General features: G+C 38.5%; 2 pseudogenes; both read right to left on the reverse strand.

Moving 5' to 3' along the window:
* Positions 1 to 3,200, reverse strand: part of LOC103741365 — a 7,038-nt pseudogene extending 3,838 nt beyond the window's left edge.
* Positions 3,201 to 3,741: 541 nt separating this feature from the next.
* On the reverse strand, positions 3,742 to 5,043 carry LOC103741366 (annotated as a pseudogene).
* Positions 5,044 to 8,035: the final 2,992 nt, after the last annotated feature.

The following is an 8,035-nucleotide window of genomic DNA, read 5'->3' on the forward strand; positions in this document are numbered from 1 at the left end:
CAATAATTTCTACAACAAAGATACATCTCTTTCAAAAGTGGCTATAAATTTTTACGTTCACAGTTGAATTAATAGTTACACAATATTGAACTCAGTATAAACCCTATGTACAATATTGAACTGAGTATAAACCATGTAAGACATAAAATTGAATGAGTTTTAATCTTCAAAAAAGATCCCCATTTCATTTTAAAATATTCTGTTTCCTACAGAAAGACTCTTTTTTTTTTTTTTTTTTTTTTTTTTTTTTAAAAAAAAAAAAAAAAAAAAAAAAGAGGACGATAAATCTTTCACTGTGATATATCAAAATAATGCTCCGCCTGCCTCTGCTGCCCAAGTGCTGTGATTAAAGGCGTGTGCCACCACACCCAGCAGAAAGACTCATTTTTAATGCTACTAATGCTTAGATGTTTGCACATGTGTCTCTAATCTCTATGTATCTGATTATTACTAGTGACAGTCAGTTAAACTTGGATCCTTGACACCTGAGTATGGATATAAAGTCATCAGGTAGATTTCAATGGTAATGTTTTTCACTCTGCTAATTAACATGAAGCAAATTGTTATGCTTTCTCCTCAAATATAATTCATTTTTTAAAATTTGTTGATTTGTGTGTGTGTGTATGTCACACAGAACACCCCAAACCATCTTATTCAACTATACACCCACTTATTAGTCATAATTGTTTGCACTCAGATCCTTGACACCTGAGTATGGATATAAAGTCATCAGGTAGATTTCAATGATAATGTTTATCATCTCTATTAATTAACATGAAGTAAGTTTTCATGCTTCCTCCTCAAATATGTCATTTTTTTATTTGTTGATTTTTTTTGTGTGTATATCTACAGAACATCCCATACAATCTTATTCATCTATATACTTATTTCCCAAATGGCACCCTCCCATAGCCTCCCCCACCCTCACTGGAGCCCATATACTCTGTCATCCCTATTACTGTCCACTGTATTGTCAATGCCCCCAGCTGTTCCCCAGTGCTTGTCCATCTGCTGAATCTAGTCAGCCTATCTAGAGAGCCTTGTTTTAGGAAGACCAGCTGTTCCTCATCTAGCAGCAATCAATTGTCAAAATTCCTTTAGATAAGATTGGAGTCTGCTGTTCATTTTCCCAGTTCTATGTTGGGTTACTGTCTGGGAGTCTCTTGGGCCACCCTGGCCAACAACTCAAAAGAAGGTATCTCTTGTCTGGCATTGTTTCTTGTTATGTAGCCTTTAGCTATATGATTATAGTGACCCCTTTAATATTTGGTTATACTTTCCTTTTGGGTGTTTAAGACCCTACAGTTAGCCCAGATAAACCGATTTATTTTTACTCTTAAGGCCATTTGAGGATCTGTTCTTCAGGTGTCACATGGGCTTGGGAGGCGCTTCTGGCTCCTTTCTTTTTACCAGTTCCATCTATGTGAAGATAAGTCAAAGGTCCTGCTTGATCATGGTTGGCTTCGCTTGGAAGCATGGAGGAAATGATTCCTCTGTGTTGACCCTTCTCTTTGTAGACTGGACAATGGTTCAAGTCCATCTGGTGGCATCTCCAAGGCCTCCTTGATCAAGAGGACAGGTGACTCACCACAGTTACAGGACGTTTTGAGAGATGCTCATAGTCCTCTGGAACTTAGTTGACCTAAGAGGGCAAGGAGCTAAAACTGTCCTTTATGTCCTAAAGAGGGTATATTATAATCCATAGAGAAACACAAAAACATTAGGCAAAGAGGCATAACTAAAAAGTAAATTAGAATGGAATTATAAAATATTCAGATTCAAGGAAAGAAGAGAAAAAGGCATAGGAAAAGAAAACCAGAAAGGGTAACACAACAAAAAGAAGCCGTGGAATAAAACAGCAAGTGAAACACAAGTCTACCAGGCATTACCTTAAATATAAAAACTAGTAAAGTCTTTATCCAATTAAATTGCAGGAATTATCAGAATACGTTTGTAAAAGTACCATGTACTTGCTGTCCGTGATAGAGGCAGATTAAAAACTACAGTTATAAACCTGTGTTTGTCAACTTCCTGAGAACAACAACTCAAAAGGTGGAAATATTTATTTTGGCCCAAGGCCTCAGAGATTTCAGTCCTTGATCACTTAGCCCTGTTGACTTTGGCAGGCAACCCATAGTGAAAGAGGTCTGCACATCTCATGGTAGCCAGGAAGCTGAAAGAGGAAGGGATGGACCAGGGTCCCAATATTCCTTTCAAGAGCATTTTCCAGTGACTTAACTCCCTTTTACTAGTCCCTACTTCTTAAAGGTTCTACTACCTCCCAATAGTGGCACTGGATGAGAAACAGCCTTTAGCACATGGCCTTTGGGGAATATTAGTGGTAAACCATAAGAAGAAATTTTTTTATCAACCATAGAAAATACCTTTCAAAAGTCCCCCAAATTCCCATCTAATTCTCTCCACAATGCTTCTCTCATTGTACTAATAATGTACTGCTGCACTCAAATTTAGTAAGTCCCATCATCACAGGCCAGGAGCATAAAGCAGCTATCTAAACAAACATATACTCAACATTTTTTCCTGAAGTCCATGGGGAAAAAATGGAAAAGTTCCCAAAAGTTCTCTTTTTTCCAGTAATTTATAAAACAAGGTATGTACATGTTCCAGGGAAGAGTGGAACATGCATAATAGATCTTTAAAAATATTTTATTTGTTATTATTTTTATTTTATGTGTATGAGTGTATTGCCTGCATGTATGTAAGTGCACCCAGGTCATGCAATGCCCACGGAGGTTAGAAGAGAGTGTCAGATTCCCTTGGGACTGGAGTTATGGATAGTTGTTAGCCACCATGTGGGTGCTGGGAATTGAACCCAGGTCCTCTGCAAAAACAGCCAGTGCACTTAAACACTGAGCTATCTCTCCAGCCCCCATAATAGATCTTTTGTTAAATAATATGTAGTTTATGCAAGGAGCTCCTTTAGAATTATTATTATTACTATTATTATTATTATTATTTTGGTTTCCAGAGTTTGGCTTTATTTTGCAGTATAGAAATCATTTGGAGCCATTTTTGAGACAAATATCATTGAAAACCTGGCTCTGTCAATCAATGCTGCATTGCAGCTTGGTCCTTTGAAGAAGCCACACCTGGGCTAAAATGGTTCTTCTCCATTGTATATCTTCTACCACAGGTTCGTTTCCCCTTCTTATCAATTGTACTAGGTTAATGTACCACATCCTGGCTTCCTTTAAGCAACTCTCTAAGTATGAAGTTTGGTTAGAGGTTTCTATCCACATAAACAAAGCCTGTGGCTCTATTATTTGGGCCCTGATGTAATACTTCACATAATAAAATATGGAGAAAACTTTAGGATGCTTTCCTAAACCATCAAATATTCAATTTAGACTCTCAATGTCACAATGGCACAAACTATATAGATCCAGCCCTTGAGCAGAGGCACACAATTGCAAAGGCTAATTGACTAAAAGATACCAATACTGTATCAAGTTCTCTATCAGTATTTGTTTAGAACTGCTCCTTTACTACAAAAAGAGCCAGTTTGGTTAAGCTAAACAGAATCAACCAATTTTGATTAGCCATCCTATGAAAAGAAGTTAACACATGATATTAGAAAAGTGAAGAGAAGGAGCATTTACTGGTACAGCACTCTTCAATCTCCCTGTTTTGACTACAAAAGCAGGCCTTACATATTGATTTCATACAATATACATTATTTGCCAAATTTAAAGTTTGTCCTAATTAGATAACGTACTGCTGTTAGTCTTCTCCGTAAATGTCATTCTTCTTGCGCTTCATTTCTTCAAAGTCAAACTCTGATCCTGTCATCCTCTTGTAGATGTCTTTAATGTCATCACAGGTTGTCTCGAAGTGAGTTGCTGCATCATATGCATGGGAAATAAAGATCTGGCTCTCTGTTCCCAAATCTTTAGGTCATTGATGCTGACAAATTTCTGCTCAATTCGTTCCAAGAGCTCCAAAGCTGGTTTGATTTCCTTCTCAGGCTCCTTGGTCTCCACGGTTGTACTTACAATGGCAATGTACTTTCCCTGTGCCACCACATTGTGTGCAAAGGAGATCATGCGAACGTAGATATCAGACTTTCTGTTGACTTGGTTCTGTAGAATAATGATCTGGCAGGAGTTGGCATCATTGGTGTTCTTGATGGGGTGGCTGAGGATACAGATAACTCAGATCAGCTGGCCTAGTTTTTCTACCCGATCTTTTACATAGCTGGGGTCACAGATGAGCTGCTTACAATGGGCAATCTCTCCTTCAGATTTTATACCAACCACTTTTCCATTTTGTACAATGATTTCTTCAATTGGTTTATTCAACACGTAGGTACCTTCACGAACAGCACTTATCCTTGCAAATCCCTGTGGCAGTTCTCCAGGGCCATAGAGTGGATAAAGGTATGGGCTTTTGCCATATCTTGCCAAAGACTTGCTGTAAAGTTTAATTCTATCAATGTTTTCACAACATGGTTGATCTAAGTAGTCATCTGTTCTGTAAAGTGCAAGAGAATGGACAGTGAAATCTATAACATCTTGGCCTAAATCAAATTTCTTATACATATTTCACATTGAGGTTTTCTGAGGATCGATAACCTCAAAAGTTCTAGGGTCTTTCTCATCAAAGCTGACAACATGCACCAGGAATTTCTGAAGCGATGTTTTTCAGACAGTACCATTAAGCTAGATGCCAGGGCTTCAGCTTCAGTGGAAGGAACCGTATAGAATTTTCCTCCTTTATAGACAAAGCTCCCTTCAATCACTTTGAAATCCATATAGCAAGTGACCTCTGTATAAAGCAGCATCTTAACCAGCTGACCATTTGCCACAAGGAACTTGGAGATTAAGTCAACATTTTAGTCTCTTCCTCTCCCCATGGATGCTGGTGGTTGTCCTGGTAACTTAAATCTTTTGTATAAATCTTCCAGTGGCATTATAGATGCACCTTCGCCTCCATAGTATGGGTTTTGGTCCATGTGAAGAACATTCTTTCCGTTCACTGACATTATGCCTGACAGGATACATTTTGTCAGGCCGGTGCCCAGCATGATCATGTTGTATTCCTCATTCACGGTGCAGGAAGAAGTGAGCAGGGACCGGAGCAGAGGAAAAACGAGCTGCTGAGGAGGCAAGGCCTGCCGCCACCTCAGATGGGAAGAGAAAGAGCCCTTTAGAATTGTTAAATGATGTTATCCCTCACTTAAATTCACTTCACAGAGGCCAGGTATGGTGGCTCATGCCTTTAACCCCAGCACTTAGGAGGTAGAGGCAGGTGGATCTCTATAAGTTCAAGGTCAGCCTTGTCTGCGTATCGAGTTCCAGGCCAGATAGGGCTACATAGTGTGACCCTGGCAAACTCACCCACCACCCCCAAAAAACCCAAAACAAAAAAAATTCACTTCACAGATTTTGAAAGAAAGACTAGAAAGTTCCACACTCAACAGTTTACTTTGTCATTGCTAATATCCTGACTAGGATATTTAGAAGGGACAGATGTCTCATAGCTAAGTTTTATGACATGTTTTCAATTTAAAAACCCAGAGAAGGCCTACTTAGTTTTACACAATAAAAATCATATTTTAAGTTCCATTAAGTTTTATTACAAATAAGTCAAGGTCATCACTGATGATAATATAGAAGCATGTTCCATTTAAAGCCTAAAGGGAATCTGTGAGATGTGAAAATATGCCAACAAAATAGAGAATTCTTAGCGATGAAGGTGATTATAAACCATCATTTGTTGCTGAGTTGCAAATACTTTCTTCAGAAAATTCTCACTTCCTTCATACCCCATCAGTTTGGCAAGCAAATACTGCCCAGTATACAAGTAGAGATATTTACATCATAATTGTATAATACTGATTTTATAATATATGTATCCTCATAGTATATATGAAGAAATGTGTAGATATGTGGGATGTGTGACTGTAGTAGAGCTATTTTTCTGCTGAGATGTTGAATAGGGTAGCAACCCATTCTACACATGCCTCCTTTACAACAGCTTTCCATATGTGACCCTAATGGACAGGGGGATATTGAAGGATGGGTCAAAGAGAATTCTGAGCATTTTGGTTTGGGCCATTTCCACACTTTTGGCTCTAGAGTACACTAAACTAAGGTTGGACTATTGCTTTATAAGGATTGACATTTAGAGCATTTGCTTAGTGTAAAAGAATCAAGTGAGGAACAGTGAAGAATTTGAACTTGGACTTACTGATTTTGAAGTACAGATAAATTGGTCTGGAGTGCAGATGAAGTAACGGCAGTAGAAGGGAGATCTGCGAGTCATCTGTACACAAGTGACCACTGAAACCACACATGAATGTGATCATTTGTAAGGCTCAGAATGAAAAGGGAACCATCAAGGATGGGGTCCTAGGAAAGACCAAGTTCTTAGGACCCAGTAAGAATAAGAAGTCCAACAAGAATGAGGCAGAGGGGGAGGGGGAGGCTTTCCCCACAGATATCAAGAGGCAGCCAAGGGACCAGGGAGGAGGGCTAAATAGAGAAGAATAAATATGTGTTTTCGCACCATAGTCTTATAGTGCTAAGGAAGGACTGACATTTCAAGTTTCAGCTTAATAAACCGCTGGTAGTTTTTCATCTTTTTTGTTGAAGTCATTTTCAGGCAAATTTTAAAGCCTAATCTTTGGCATAACAACCTAAGTTTGGGTTTCCTGCGGTGATATAGTACAGCACCACAAACCACAGAGGTCCATTTTCTCACAGCTCTGGAGGCCAGAAGAGTGAAACCAAGGTAGTGTTGAGGTTGGCTCCTTCCTAGGGACCCACGGGGAGAGTACATGCCACGCCCCCCTCCCAGGCTCCAGATTCTGTCCTTCTCCACAGGCACACCATGTTCATCTTGGGTGTCTTTGTGTCCAGATTTCCCTTTTCTTATAAACACAGTCATCACCGAATTAATCCAGAATGACATCATCTTAATTTGGTTGAACCTGCAAAATCATTGTTTCCAAATAAGGTCATATTCTGAGATTTTTGGTGTGTGTGAATTTGGGGAGGGCAGTACTCAGTACGCTCACCTTGGGGTAGGAGCATAGATACACAGGTGCTATAGTGACTAGACTGCATATTCAGGGATACATTTAAGAAAGTAGAATGGCGTGAAAACAGATGCATTTTATGTAGTCACCACATTTTGACATTTTGATCTCTTCCGGTTATAGTAACAAGATCCCAAAATGAGTACTTCCTCAAAGAACTCCAAGTCAATATACCAAGATACTTTCACATAAATGTTTATTGCTGCATCATTCACAATAGCTAAATTATGAAACCAACTTAAATGTCCAACAGCAGAGGGGAAAATATGTATACAGACACAGTGGAATTTTTTTCAGCTGTAAAAAAGGCAGTCATGTTATTTGCAGGAAGATCGATAACAACTTAAGCCAGTCTCAGAAAGATAAATATCATTTGCTTTTTCTTAATTTTATAAGGTACACAAAAGCATGCATGTATATACGACATGAAAGTAGAATTAGAATTGACTCAGGGGATAAGGGATATTCAAGGGAAGGAGGATGGATAAGAAACAGGAGAGAGCCAATGTACAATATATGTAAGTATGAAAATGTAAAAAAACAAACAAAAACAAAAAGAAAACTTCTCCAGGGTGATTATTTTTATTTAACATGATAGCTGCTTCAAGAGATACCTCTCTCAATTGTTTCTGTAAAGAAGACATTGACCTCCACCCTCAACTCCCTCTTTTCTCAGTTATATAATAGACTCAGAAAGCTTTTCCAGTGAGGACTGAGTGTTCCTATGGCTGTCCACATGGCCGCACCAACGGACTCTCTAAAATCCTAAATAATGAGAGGTGTGGCAAAGGAGCACACATTTATTCACTAGAAAAATGTACCTTTTCCTCATTCTCATCAAATATTTACTATGCACTCCAGTCTTTAGGGTACCATTAGGTATTAGGTAATTTAAGAGTATCTGAATTTAAAAAAAAAAAAAGAAACAAAACAACTTCCTTGAAACAACAGTAGGGAGAAGCAAAGAAATTTTCG

Source organism: Nannospalax galili, unplaced genomic scaffold, assembly GCF_000622305.1.
Source record: "Nannospalax galili isolate Female #2095 unplaced genomic scaffold, S.galili_v1.0 scaffold139, whole genome shotgun sequence".
NCBI classification, from domain to species: domain Eukaryota; kingdom Metazoa; phylum Chordata; class Mammalia; order Rodentia; family Spalacidae; genus Nannospalax; species Nannospalax galili.